Below are 15,463 nucleotides of genomic sequence, written 5' to 3' on the forward strand. Positions count from 1 at the left end.
ACCTAGAGAGGTGGGATAGGGAGGGTGGGAGGGAGGGAGATGCAAGAGGGAAGAGATATGGGAACATATGTATATGTATAACTGATTCACTTTGTTATAAAGCAGAAACTAAGACACCATTGTAAAGCAATTATACCCCAATAAAGATGTTAAAACAAAACAAAACAAAACAAAAAACAGCACACATATCACACACTCAAGCCCCAAAAGATGGGGAAATGCCTTAAGTCCCCCACTTCGGATGACATCTCCCTGCCTCACAAGTCTCAGTCTGACTGGGCTAACTTTGGCAAAGTGTCAGAGCTGGATCAGGAGCCGCTCCTGCCATATCTGGATCTAGTTCCAGTTTTTGTCTATCATCCAACACCTAGCCAGACTCGCCTAGCAACTCAGCTGAGAGGAACAAATTAGGATAGCTCAAAGAATAGGCCTCATACAGCATCAGCCTAAAGGAGTTTATGACCCTGGAAGAAATGGATCAGAAAAAAGAATCCAGGGGACTTCCCTGCTGGTGCAGTGGCTAAAGACTCTGCACTCCCAAAGCAGGGGGCCCGGGTTCGTTCCCTGGTCAGGGAACTAGATCCCACATGCATGCCGCAACTAAGAGTTTGCATGCCACAACTAAGGAGCCCACCAGCTGCAAATAAGACCTGGCACAACCAAATAAATAAATAAATAAATACAAACAAATATTTAAAAAAAAGACCTGGGAGTGTGTGATCTGTATGATGGACTTTGTTTATGAGAACCCAATTTGATTTCTGCTGTGTATGCAGATCACCTGGGCTGTACAGATGACTGGCTGATGAGATCCTTCACGTGCCCCTCCTGCATGGAGACAGTTGACGCAGCACTGCTTTTATCCTACGAGACTAACTGAGCCAGTGTCTCTCACCTGAGTTCAAGTGAACCATCATTTTTGGTGGTTTTGATCTGTTGTCGTTGAGCCCAAAGAGCCAGGGATTAGGAGTTAAGATCATGCACGAAAGTTTCCTAAAAATTCCTGAACGGCTGCAGGGAAAATATTGGGGAAAAGTACATGATATTTTAGAAATTTAGGGAGAAAAGGAGGATGGTATTTTTTTTAACATCTTTATTGAAGTATAATTGCTTCAAAATGGTGTGTTAGTTTCTGCTTTAAAACAAAGTGGATCAGCTACACATATACACACGTTCCCATATCACCTCCCTCCCACATCTCCCTCCCTCCCACCCTCCCCATCCCACACCCCCAGGCGGTCACAAAGCACTGAGCTGATCTCCCTGTGCTATGCGGCTGCTTCCCACTAGCTATCTATTTTACATTTGGTAGTGTATATATGTCCATGACACTCTCTCACCCTGTCACATCTCACCCCTGCCCCTCCCCATATCCTCAAGTCCATTCTTTAGTAGGTCTCTGTCTTTATTCCCATCTTGCCACTAGGTTCTTCATGACTTTTTTTTTTTTTTTCCTTAGATTCCATATATATGTGTTAGCATACTGTATTTGTTTTTCTTTTTCTGGCTTACTTCACTCTGTATGGCAGACTCTAACTCCATCCACCTCATTACAAATACCTCCATTTCATTTCTTTTTATGGCTGAGTAATATTCCATTGTATATATGTGTCACATCTTCTTTATCCATTCATCCGATGATGGACACTTAGGTTGCTTCCGTGTCCTGCCTATTGTACATAGAGCTGCAATGAACATTTTGGTACACGACTCTTTTTGGATTATGGTTTTCTCAGGGTATATGCCCAGTAGTGGGATTGCTGGGTCGTATGGTAGTTCTATTCCCAGTTTTTTAAGGAACCTCCATACTGTTCTCCATAGTGGCTGTATCAATTTACATTCCCACCAACAGTGCAAGAGTGTTCCCTTTTCTCCACACCCTCTCTAGCATTTATTGTTTGTAGATTTTTTGATGACGGCCATTCTGACCGGTGTGAGATGATACCTCATTGTAGTTTTGATTTGCATTTCTCTAATGATTAAGGATGTTGAGCATTCTTTCATGTGTCTGTTGGCCATCTGTATATCTTCTTCGGAGAAACGTCTATTCAGATCCTCCGCCCATTTTTGGATTGGGTTGTTTGTTTTTTTGTTATTGAGCTGCATGAGCCGCTTGTGAATTTTGGAGATTAATCCTTTGTCAGTTGCTTCATTTGCAAATATTTTCTCCCATTCTGAGGGTTGTCTTTTGGTCTTGTTTATGGTTTCCTTTGCTGTGCAAAAGCTTTTAAGTTTCATTAGGTCCCATTTGTTTATTTGTGTTTTTATTTCCATTTCTCTAGGAGCTGGGTCAAAAAGGATCTTGCTGTGATTTATGTCATAGAGTGTTCTGCCTATGTTTTCTTGTAAGAGTTTGGTAGTGTCTGGCTTTACACTTAGGTCTTTAATCCATTTTGAGTTTATTTTTGTGTATGGTGTCAGGGAGTGTTCTAATTTCATACTTTTACATGTACCTGTCCAATTTTCCCAGCACCACTTATTGAAGAGGCTGTCTTTTCTCCACTGTATATGCTTGCCTCCTTTATCAAAGATAAGGTTACCATATGTGCTTGGGTTTATCTCTGGGCTTTCTATCCTGTTCCATTGATCTATATTTCTGTTTTTGTGCCAGTACCATGCTGTCTCGATTACTGTAGCTTTGTAATATAGTCTGAAGTCAGGGAGTCTGATTCCTCCAGCTCCATTTTTCATTCTCAAGATTGCTTTGGCTATTCGGGGTCTTTTGTGTCTCCATACAAATTGTGAAATTTTTTGTTCTAGTTCTGTGACAAATGCCAGTGGAAGTTTGATAGGGATTGCATTGAATGTGTAGATTGCTTTGGGTAGTAGAGTCATTTTCACAATGTTGATTCTTCCAATCCAAGAACATGGTATATCTCTCCATCTATTTGTATCATCTTTAATTACTTTCATCAGTGTCCTATAATTTTCTGCATACAGGTCTTTTGTCTCCTTAGGTAGGTTTATTCCTAGATATTTTATTCTTTTTGTTGCAATGGTAAACGGGAGTGTTTTCTTAATTTCACTTTCAGATTTTTCATCATTAGTATATAGGAATGCAAGAGATTTCTGTGCATTAATTTTGTATCCTGCTACTTTACCAAATTCATTGATTAGCTCTAGGAGTTTTCTGGTGGCAGTTTTAGGATTCTCTATGTATAGTATCATGTCATCTGCAAACAGTGACAACTTTACTTCTTCTTTTCCCATTTGGATTCCTTTTATTTCTTTTTCTTCTCTGATTGCTGTGGCTAACACTTCCAAAACTATGTTGAATAATAGTGGTGAGAGTGGGCAACCTTGTCTTGTTCCTGATCTTAGTGGAAATGGTTTCAGTTTTTCACCATTGAGGACAATGTTGGCTGTGGGTTTGTCATATATGGCCTTTATTATGTGGAGGAAAGTTCCCTCTATGCCTACTTTCTGCAGGGCTTTTATCATAAATGGGTGTTGAATTTTGTCAAAAGCTTTCTCTGCATCTATTCAGATGATCATATGGTTTTTCTCCTTCAGTTTGTTAATATGATGTATCACGTTGATTGATTTGCGTATATTGAAGAATCCTTGCATTCCTGGAATAAACCCCACTTGATCATGGTGTATAATCCTTTTAATGTGCTTTTGGATTCTGTTTGCTAGTATTTTGTTGAGGATTTTTGCATCTATGTTCATCAGTGATATTGGCCTGTAGTTTTCTTTCTTTGTGACATCCTTGTCTGGTTTTGGTATCAGGGTGATGGTGGCCTCGTAGAATGAGTTGGGGAGTGTTCCTCCCTCTGCAATATTTTGGCAGAGTTTGAGAAGGATAGGTGTTAGCTCTTCTCTAAATGTTTGATAGAATTCGCCTGTGAAGCCATCTGGTCCTGGGCTTTTGTTTGTTGGAAGATTTCTAATCACAGTTTCAATTTCAGCGCTTGTGATTGGTCTGTTCATATGTTCTATTTCTTCCTGGTTCAGTCTCGGCAGGTTGTGCATTTCTAACAGTTTGTCCATTTCTTCTAGGTTGTCCATTTTATTGGCATAGAGTTGCTTGTAGTAATCTCTCATGATCGTTTGTATTTCCGCAGTATCAGTGGTTACTTCTCCTTTTTCATTTCTAATTCTATTGATTTGAGTCTTCTCCCTTTTTCTCTTGATGAGTCTGGCTAATGGTTTATCAATTTTGTTTATCTTCTCGAAGAACCAGCTTTTAGTTTCATTGATTTTTGCTATTGTTTCCTTCATTTCTTTTTCATTTATTTCTGATCTGATCTTTATGACTTCTTTCCTTCTGCTAACTTTGGGGTTTTTTTGTTCTTCTTTCTCTAATTGCTTTAGGTGCAAGGTTAGGTTGTTTATTCGAGATGTTTCCTGTTTCTTGAGGTAGGCTTGTATTGCTATAAACTTCCCTCTTAGCACTGCTTTTGCTGCATCCCATAGGTTTTGGGTCGTCATGTCTCCATTGTCATTTGTTTCTAGGTAGTTTTTGATTTCCCCTTTGATTTCTTCAGTGATCACTTCGTTATTAAGTAGTGTATTGTGTAGCCTTGATGTGTTTGTATTTTTTACAGATCTTTTCCTGTAATTGATATCTAGTCTCATAGCTTTGTGGTCGGAAAAGATACTTGATACAATTTCAATTCTCTTAAATTTACCAAGGCTTGATTTGTGACCCAAGATATGATCTATCCTGGAGAATGTTCCATGAGCACTTGAGAAAAATGTGTATTCTGTTGTTTTTGGGTGGAATGTCCTATAAATATCAATTAAGTCCATCTTGTTTAATGTATCATTTAAAGCTTGTGTTTCCTTATTTATTTTCATTTTGGATGATGTGTCCATTGGTGAAAGTGGGGTGTTAAAGTCCCCTACTATGATTGTATTACTGTTGATTTCCCCTTTTATGGCTGTTAGTATTTGCCTTATGTATTGAGGTGCTCCTATGTTGGGTGCATAAATATTTACAATTGTTATAGCTTCCTCTTGGATCGATCCCTTGATCATTATATAGTGTCCTTCTTTGTCTCTTGTAATAGTCTTTGTTTTAAAGTCTATTTTGTCTGATATGAGAATTGTTACTCTAGCTTTCTTTTGATTTCCATTTGCATGGAATATCTTTTTCCATTCCCTCACTTTCAGTCTGTATGTGTCTCTAGGTCTGAAGTGGGTCTCTTGTAGACAGCTTATATATGGGTCCTGCTTTTATAATCCATTCAGCCAGTCTGTGCCTTCTGGTGGGAACATTTAATCCATTTACATTTAAGGTAATTATCGATATGTATGTTCCTATTCCCATTTTCTTAAATATTTTGTGTTTGTTATTGTAGGTGTTTTCCTTCTCTTGTGTTTTTTGCCTAGAGAAGTTCCTTTAGCATTTGTTGTAAAGCTGGTTTGGTGGTGCTGAAGTCTCTCAGCTTTTGCTTGTCTGTAAAGGTTTTAATTTCTCCATCAAATCTGAATGAGATCCTTGCTGGGTAGAGTAACCTTGGTTGTAGTTTTCTCTCCTTCATGACTTTAAGTATATCCCGCCACTCCCTTCTGGCTTGCAGAGTTTCTGCTGAAAGTTCAGCTGTTAACCTTATGGGGATTCCCTTGTGTGTTATTTGTTGTTTTTCCCTTGCTGCTTTTAATGTGTTTTCTTTATATTTCATTTTTGATAGTTTGATTAATATGTGTCTTGGCGTGTTTCTCCTTGGATTTATCCTGTATGGGACTCTCTGTGCTTCCAGGACTTGATTAACTATTTCCTTTCCCATATTAGGGAAGTTTTCAACTATAATCTCTTCATATATTTTCTCAGTCCCTTTCTTTTTCTCTTCTTCTTCTGGGTCCCCTATAATTCGAATGTTGGTGCGTTTAATGTTGTCCCAGAGGTCTCTGAGACTGTCCTCAGTTCTTTTCATTCTTTTTTCTTTATTCTGTTCTGCAGCAGTGAATTCCACCATTCTGTCTTCCAGGTCACTTATCCGTTCTTCTGCCTCAGTTATTCTGCTATTGATCCCATCTAGAGTATTTTTAATTTCATTTATTGTGTTTTTCTTCGTTGCTTGGTTCCTCTTTAGTTCTTCTACATCCTTGTTAAAAGTTTCTTGCATTTTGTCTATTCTATTTCCAAGATTTTGGATCATCTTTACTATCATTATTCTGAATTCTTTTTCAGGTAGACTGCCTATTTCCTCTTCATTTGTTAGGTCTGGCGTGTTTTGACCCTGCTCCTTCACCTGCTGTGTGGTTTTTTGTCTTCTCATTTTGCTTATCTTACTGTGTTTGGGGTCTCCTTTTCACAGGCTGCAGGTTTGTAGTTCCCATTGTTTTTGGTATCTGTCCCCAGTGGCTAAGTTTGGTTCAGTGGGTTGTGTAGGTTTCCTGGTGGAGGGGACTAGTGCCTGTGTTCTGGTGGATGAGGCTGGATCTTGTCTTTCTGGTTGGCAGGTCCACGTCTGGTGGTGTGTTCTGGGGTGTCTGTGGCCTTATTATGATTTTAGGCAGCCTCTGTGATAATGGATGGGGCTGTGTTCCTGCCTTGCTAGTTGTTTGGCATAGGGTGTCCAGCACTGTAGCTTGCTGGTCATTGAGTGAAGCTGGGTCTTGGTGTTGAGATGGGGATCTCTGGGATACTTTCGTCGTTTGGTATTATGTGGAGCTGGGAGGTCTCTTGTGGACCAGTGTCCTGAAGTTGGCTCTCCCACCTCAGAGGTGCAGCTCTGATGCCTTGCTGGAGCACCAAGAGCCTTTCATCCACACGGCTCAGAATAAAAGGGGGAAAAAAATAGAAAGAAAGAAAGAAAGAAAGAGGATAAAATAAAATAAAATAAAGCTATTATAATAAAAAGTAAGAAAAAAATTATTAAGAATAAATGTATTCAGAAAAAATTTTTTTAATTTTTAAAAATAGATTTATTAATTTTTTATAGTAAAAAAGAAGAAAAAAATTATTAAGAAAAAAATTTTTTAAGGAAAAAATTTTTTAAATTTTTAATCTAAAAATATGAAAAAACTTATTAAAAATGTTTTTAATATCTAAAAATAGAAAATAAGGAAAAAATTATTAAGAAAACATTTATTAGGGAATAAAATTCTTTAAGTTAAAAAAAAAAAAAAAACACGGACGGACCTAACCGTAGGACTAATGGTGAAAGCAAAGCTATACAGAAAAAAATCTCACCCAGAAGCATACACATATACACTCACAAAAAAAGGAAAAGGGGAAAAATTAATATATTCTGCTCCCAAAGTCCACCTCTTGAATTTGGGATGATTCGTTGTCTATTCAGGTATTCCACAGATGCAGGCACATCAAGTTGTTTGTGGAGCTTTAATCCACTGCTTCTGAGGCTGCTGGGAGAGATTTCCCTTTCTCTTCTTTGTTCGTACAGCTTCCGGGGTTCAGCTTTGGATTTGGACCCGCTTCTGCATGTAGGTCGCCTGAGGGCGTCTGTTCCCCGCCCAGACAGGACGGGGTTAAAGGAGCAGCTGCTTCGGGGGCTCTGGCTCACTCAGGCCGGGGGGAGGGAGGGATACGGAGGAGGCGGGGCGAGCCTGCGGCGGCAGAGGCCGGCGTGACGTTGCAGCAGCCTGAGGCACGCAGTGCGTTCTCCCGGGGAAGTTGTCCCTGGATCACGGGACCCTGGCAGTGGTGGGCTGCACCGGCTCCCGGGAGGGGCGGTGTGGAGAGTGACCTGTGCTCGCACACAGGCTTCTTGGTGGCGGCAGCAGCAGCCTTAGCGTCTCCTGCCCGTCTCTGTGGTCCGCGCTGATAGCCGCGGCTCACGCCCGTCTCTGGAGTTCGTTTAGGCGGCACTCTGAATCCCCTCTCCTTGCGCGCCGCGAAACAAAGCGGCAAGAAAAAGTCTCTTGCCTCTTCGGCGGCTGCAGACTTTTTCCCGGACTCCCTCCCGGCTAACACCGAAGCCCGAGCCTCAGCTCCCAGTCCCCGCCTGCCCCGGTGGGTGAGCAGACAAGCCTCTCGGGCTGGTGAGCGCTGCTCGGCGCTGAGCCTCTGTGCAGGAATCTCTCCGTTTTTCCCTCTGCGCCCCTGTTGCTGTGGGATCTGCGCTGATAGCCGCGGCTCACGCCCGTCTCTGGAGCTCGTTTAGGCGGCTCTCTGAATCCCCTCTCCTTGCGCGCCGCGAAACAAAGAGGCAAGAAAAAGTCTCTTGCCTCTTCGCCGGCTGCAGACTTTTTCCCGGACTCGCTCCCGGCTAGCACCGAAGCCCGAGCCTCAGCTCCCAGCTCCGCCTGCCCTGGCGGGTGAGCAGACAAGCCTCGCGGGCTGCTGAGTGCTACTCGGCACCGATCCTCCGTGCGGGAATCTCTCCGCTTTGCCCTCCGCACCCCTGTGGCTGTGCTGTCCTCCGTGGCTCTGAAGCTTCCCCCCTCTGCCACCCACAGCCTCTGCCCACGAAAGGGCTTCCTAGTGTGTGGAAACCTTTCCTCCTTCACAGCTCCTTCCCACTGGTGCAGGTCCCGTCCATATTCTTTTGTCTCTGTTACTTCTTTTTTCTTATGCCCTACCCAAGTACGTGGGGAGTTTCTTGCCTTTTCAGAGGTCTGACGTCTTCTGCCAGCGTTCAGTGGGTGTTCTGTAGGAGCAGTTCCGCGCGTAGATGTACTTCCACTGTATCTGTGGGGAGGAAGGTGATCTCCACGTCTTACTCTTCCGCCATCTTGCCCCTTCCCCAGGATGGTATTTTTATGTAAAGCCTTCACCCAGTGTTTAAAAATATAATTGTATTTAGATCTTGTTATGCTCCAGTACATAAGAATTGTGTAAAGTGTTACAGCAGCGATATATGTTTAAATTGTGTGTCGAAGATTAAGATAAAGATAGTGGTTGTTTTTCCTAAGTGAGATAACTTTCTTCTTCCCCCTACCCAAATTCTTTTCTGAAGTTGCTGGCATTTGGATCAAGGTTTTATTAAAAGCTACATTTTATAACACTGGCACAAAAAAAGTAGTTTTAAGCTTGTTTGCATAGTTTTTTTTTTTAGAATAAACAGAGCATTTAATTTTTACTTTATAGGAACTCCACAAGTTAAGGTTCCATTGTTCTTTTGCTGTGATTGTTGTTACTATTGATGTTGCTGTTTTCTGTCTTTGCTGGTTCTTTCTAATCTACCATTTGTCATTATTGGCATATGATCATCTCAGGGTCACAAGATGGCTGCTGTAACACCAAGTATCATATTCTCACAAAACAAGGAGAAAGCAGAAAAAGAGTCCAAATGGTCATTTTCCTAATGCATATTTATCTTTTTTCAGAGAAAAATATCATTCTCATAAGCACAATAACAGCCTTCCCCTAATTACTCATTTGCCAAAACAGATTGATATGACCATTCATAAGTCAATTCATGGCAAAGAGGGGTATGAGAATGATTGTCTTAGCCTAACAAGGATTTATCCACTAAAGCTGAAAGCTTCACTCCTCAAAAAAGTCATAAAGTTCTATGAGCAAGGAAGAGCTAATAAGTGACTGTTAAGTAAACCATCAGAATTGTTTGCCCAAGACCATATGATTCTTTTTTTCCACTGGAAATGGAATTCATTGCCTTAGGTCTTTTAATATAGTGTACTATTACTGTTGGGGCTGGCTCTGTGCTTGAAAACCAGTTTATTTATAACCTGTTACAAGTGCTATATCTGTTTGCAGTTAAGAAATGCAGAATTCAAAGTGATCTCCTAGCTTGTAAGCAAACTGAGATTCATTGTCCCTCTTCTATAAAAAAAAATGAGTCAATGTGTCCAGAAACTAACTCTAGTAAAGTGGGGTTTAACATTAAAAAAAAAAAAAAAATTGAGGGTGGAGCCCTCATGAATGGGATTAGTGTCCTCATAATAAGAGACAAGAGAGAGTTTACTTGTTCTCTGCATCTATGTGAGCATGTGATGAGAAGTCTGCAGTCTGATCTGCAGTCTGCAGCCAGGAAGCAGGACCTCGCCAGAAGCTGAATGTGCTAGCATCCTCATCTTGGACTTCCAGCTTCCACAACTGTGAAAAATAAATTTCTGCTGTTTATCAGTCACCCAGTTTATGATATTTTGTAGTAACAGCCTGAAAAGACTAAGACAGGGTACTCCTGACATGGGAGGACCTCCCATGTCCTAGACCTCCCGACACATTCTCAGCCTTCCTTCTATTTGCCATCCTGCACTTGTCTTTGTGATAGCTAGGCCTCTGACCCTCTGTCTGCCACTTGGTACCAAACAGAGGAAAATTTTCATCACTTTTCCTCAGACCATAGCTGGTGGGCCAGGAGAGGAACCACTGCGCCTCAGCTGGTGTGCCTGATTCCACTTCCTTGACGTCTTGGAGAGAGCTGATCCCTGCCTCTTGTGGGCTGGTTGGCTCCACTGTACCTTGTCATAATTTGCACTGCTGAACTTACCAGTCATGGGAGCATTACTTGCTTGAGAGACCCTTGAGGACAGAGGATGGGTCTTATTCAACTCTGACACATAGGAGGGTGGGTATTGAAATTTCTCCACGCTGATTCATAATAGGCTGTTTCCTTGAGCTACCAAAGTGCCTCCTCCCCTTCTTGTCCAGGCTACACCTGCTCCTCCCCAAGAACCTCTCCCAAATCCACTATTAGCTAATGCTCCAACCCTTTACCAGAATCCATTCCTGTAGATGGTGGCAGCTCATACTGAATCCAGCCTTTGTACCCCAACACTGAATTAAATCTCGGAGTTGGAGTTTTGGATGAAGTAGAAAAGAACAGCTTTATTGCTTTGCCAGGCAAAGGGAGCCACAGTGGACTAATGCTCTCAAAACTGTGTGTCTCGACCTGGAGGGAGTAGTGAGGAGTTTTATAGTAACAGTTCAAAGAGGGTGTGATCAGCTCGTTCAATCACTCTTCTGATGGATTCGTGGTGAGGTAAGTGGGAGCCAGCAATATCAGCCTTCTGGTTCCAACTGGTCTGGGGTCTTCTTGCTTGTGGGCAGCACACCATTAACTTCTCCCACCTGGTGGGTGTTTCAGTATCTGCAAAACAACTCAAAGATATTGTTATGTGTATCCCTTGCGGAGGAACCAGGACCCTGCCCCAAGGCTGCCCTATTGTTTCTTGACTGTTTCTCCCTTGTCTCTGCATCCCCTCCCTTCCCTGATTAGCAACCATTTGAACCTGCCCCTTGGAGCCCAGGGAAGATCATGGGGGCTGAATGAAGCCTATTTCCTGTAATAACGAAATGGGGGACACAGAAAGACTTTTGTGCCCAGGAGCCCCACATGGTCCTGCTCAGTTTCAATACCTGGTTGTTAAGTATTTTGAACATCTCTCCTGGACACACCATGGGCACACAGGAAGCTATTGCTGAACTAAATGTTTAATGGATAGTGGTCAACAAGGGTGATTTTTCTAATTAAAGAATACTCTCTTCTAGTCTCCCCTGGGAATATTCCTTCCCTCTATGTTCGCAAGTCCAAATCTCACTCATGTCTTCATGAGCCTGATCAAACAACAGAAAGTAAGAGCTGGATGGGGTCGACTCTAACCTACCTTCCTCATCTAAAAGTTGAGGAAACATTTCTGGAGCCAGGAAATGACTCACTCAAAATGCCAGGCATCCACGTAGCATTTCTGACCTTATTCGTCAGCCGTGTGACCATGGGTGCCTGGAAACACTCCTCTCCACACTGAACCTTGAAGTTCCCAGTTTATTAGGTGCTTACTCTAGTGGGGACATGTCCTTAAACATTTATGTGGATTATAGCATCCCTAAGTGGTAGGTTCTGCTATCACCCTCATTTTATAGATGAGGAAACTGAGGCTTAGAGAGGTTAAGTAACTTACCAAACACATGTAGTAGTTAATTGCTGGAGCTCTTAACTGCTATGCTTTAAATTTTCTTTTTCAGTCACGCTCCTCCTTGTGCTGTAACTTCTCCAGACCCTGAGGGCAGGGTATCATTTCAGTATCGCCTCCCTCCTCTGGCACAGTGATAGGTGGGCACTTAGCAAATATTTGTTGAGTGAAAGAATGAACACATGAATACTAAGAGCAGCTGAGCTATGACATGAAGGGGAAGTGTATTCAGAGTTCATATTTACATGGGGGGCAGTGGAGAATAGGCAGATGCTATGGTTTTGGATGTAAGCTAAAGAGAAATTTATGATTGTGTGCAGTGAAGCCAGATTGGCTGTAGCTGGGTAAGAGGGCATACTTCTCCAGCCCTAGGGCCATAAATACCACCTTTGTAAGTTTGCATCACTTTTCCCAAACCTTTCCTGAAAACTCTGCACGGTACCAAGTCTAAATGAGTTTCCTCTTAGTTACTAGTCACTTTAGGAGGGAGCTGTCACCCAAATTTGCCACACAATTCACTGCCAAAAAATTCCATCACCTTTATTTGCATCAGAGGGCAAATTTTCCCATTTAATTATCTGAATCAGCTGAAGATCTAAGCAGACTCTTGAGGGTTTCCACGCAGTTGCTGTAGACTACCTGCTTGCCTTTTAAGATAGTGGTGTGACAATTTGAGGAGTCACTGCAGAGTTCCTTAGCAATGTCACCTCCACCAAGACCTACCAAAACTATTTATATGTGAATGAGGACATAATTCCGCCTCAGCAGTAGCTTAATTTTACTTCTCCTGGAGAGAAAACGTCCCCACAAAACACTAGCTTTGCCTATAGTTTATAATTTTATTTAAATGGATGCCCATTGTTGACAGGGTACTTTGATCAGCCCACATCTACAAGTTCAACCTACAGACATAAAACATCAGCAAAAGATAGTGAGGGAGGCCTTCTATTGTAGGAAATCGCCATATTCAGTAGGCAAATGTGCATTTTTTTTTCTGTTGCCAGAGATCCTCTATATTTTAGCACAAGTGCTCTCAATTTACACAGGAAAGAATCATTTAAAGAGTTCTTGTGGCAATAGCAGCTTTATGAGCATAGAAGGAGTTTAAAGGAAAGCACAGCCTGTGTACAATACCTGGGGTAACTCTGCATCTTGGTAGAAGACGTGAGTGTTTTTTAAAGCCAAATTAACTGATTGCAGGTGTTCTCTAAATAAGAATGGAAAATACAAACTGTCCTTTCATTCAAAGTCACTGAATCTTGAAAAACAGAATCATGGAATTGCTAATGGAGACAGTACTACTTGGTCCTTCAGTGTAAAACACTGGCCTTTTTCTTCCCTTGTCTGTCTTTCCTTTCATCCTCCCATCCATTCATCCATCCATCCATTCATTCATCTGTCTATCTGTCCATCCATCCATCCAACCACCCATCCATCCATCCATCCATCCATCCATCCATCTGTCCTTCCAAGCAGCATGTGTTGCATTGGTGGCCCCTCTGGTCCAGGCACTGTTCTGGATGGGGGGATGGTGTAGAAGACAGACAAGACCCTGATTTCATGAAATTTCATTCTGGGGTGTGTGTGTGAAGAAGGCAAATAAGCAACCAGTAAATAAGTGAGTAAGTAAAGCAATTTCAGAGCGTGAGAAGGGCTATGAATAAAAATTAAATTTGTGTCTTATAAGAGAGTGACTTGTGGGGTGGGATGGCTACTTTAGATGGAGTGAATGGAGGAAAGGTTGCAGAGGAAGTGGATTTTCAGCCAGTATCTGAATGACAAGAATGATGCATTATTCAAAGTTCTGAGGAAAGAGCATTCCAAGTAGAGGATAAGCAAGTAGAAAGGCCCTGAAGTGATATTGCGCATAGCTTCTTGAGGAAAACTTACGGAAAGAGTGATCTGAGAAAGGAAGAGTTTAAAAATGTGGAATTTAGATATGCCTACTTGGACAGAAGACAATCGGAGTGGTATGAATGATTCTCATCTAAACTCTTTCATCCCAAGTTCACTCTTGGAAGTGATTTCTTCAAGCTTTGGCTATTTTAATCTCTTGGCCACTTGGTGGCACTGTTGCACCATGTAATTTTGCCAGGCCCCTGTTTGGGTTTGTGTCGGAGAGAGTAAGAATGAAACTGTGCCATTCTGAGACTGAGAGGATACCATTTCTTGCCATGTTAAGCAGCGCTTTGCTACTGTGAAAATTCTTTTCCAATGGGAAGGATTACTTTCACTCCAAACCTAGAAGAGAGTTGCCGTTTCTGTAGGGGACCCCAGATGCTTTGTGATTCTGGAACCCCAAGAACTTTCAAACTTTCTGTCTGAATGAAGTTGCCAAGTGACACACCTCAACCCTAAGGCACTGCCCGGTGCTCACGTTGGTTTTGAGGAGTAGGAGGGGCTGGAAATCTCTCTTTTGGAAATGCAGGCATGATAGCCACATAATTAATGAGACACCCACCTTTCTCTGAATAAACCTTGGGAGCTGGCTGTTATGAGACACGGGGGGTTCCTCCTACTTCCTGGGTTAGATAATTATCCAGTCATTTTAATATCCTGTTTAACATTATGCCCCTATTGTCATGGAAAGACTTGGATTCTGCAGAGAGCACTGGTGATTGAAGGAGATGCACATGACTGCTAGTGGAAACCTGTAGGCCAAGGTGAGTCTCACTTTCAAGTTTGACTCCGCTTTTTCTGGAGCCCAGTCTGTCGTTTGTGGTACAGACTGCATCCCACAGGTACCACCAATATTTCCTCCAGTTTGGGCATGGCTCTTGGGTCCATACAGGTCTAGAACCAGCGTTCCTGGCACAATCTGCTGTGCTTTGAAAAGTAACTTAATCTCCTTACTCTGCCTTATCAAAATGGGATGTGACAAGACCCCATTAACCTGTGAAGTCAGTGGGCCTGGAGAGGTCCCTGCTAAACAGTTTAGCAGCTGTGTGATCCTGGGCCAGTCAAGCCACCTCTCTGAGCTTCTGCTCCTTGTCTTGAACAAAGGGCAATGCATCTTTCTCACAAGGAGAATTAAGCTAATCAATAAACGTGAAGGAACCATGTAACTGCAAAGTGCTAAGTTAATACAAAGTATAATTGCCATTATTCCTGATATATTTTCTTTTGTATTTTCCCACATATTTCTCAAGAAGGCAGAAAAGAAAGGAAAAGCACCAAAAACCATAAGGAGCTAGGAATCAGTTGTACAAGTTTACAAACCAGAAACCCTCTGGTTAGAGGAGGAAAGGACACATCTGCCGTGATGTGTTTCAGCATTTGCAGGTGTTGTAAAGTCAAACTATTTGCTCCTTTCTTTCTAAAAATTAATTTACTTTTTATTGAGATATAATTTAGATACCATAAAATTCATCATTTTGAAGTGTACAGTTAAGCATTTTCACACAGGTGTGCAACCATCACTATTGTCTAAATGCAGAACATTTGCATCACTCCAAAACAAACCTATACCCGATAGTGTCCCACAGATCTCTGAGGTTCTGTTCCTTTTTCTTCCTTTTTCGTGTCTGTTTCTCAGACTGGGTTATCTCAGTTGGTTTATGTTCAAGTGTACTCATTCTTTCTCTGCATGTCCAAATCTGCTGTTGAGCCTCTCTAGTGAATTTTCCCTTTCAGTTATTGTACTTCTCAACTCCATAATTTCTACTTGTTCCTT

The 15,463-nt window shown here is 42.0% G+C and overlaps 1 pseudogene; it reads left to right on the forward strand.

The window, feature by feature from the left end:
• The first annotated feature begins 210 nt into the window (after nt 1-210).
• LOC137753736 (RING finger protein 11-like) lies at nt 211-880 on the forward strand (annotated as a pseudogene).
• Nucleotides 881-15,463: the final 14,583 nt, after the last annotated feature.

This window comes from Eschrichtius robustus, chromosome 19, assembly GCF_028021215.1.
Source record: "Eschrichtius robustus isolate mEscRob2 chromosome 19, mEscRob2.pri, whole genome shotgun sequence".
NCBI classification, from domain to species: Eukaryota; Metazoa; Chordata; class Mammalia; order Artiodactyla; family Eschrichtiidae; genus Eschrichtius; species Eschrichtius robustus.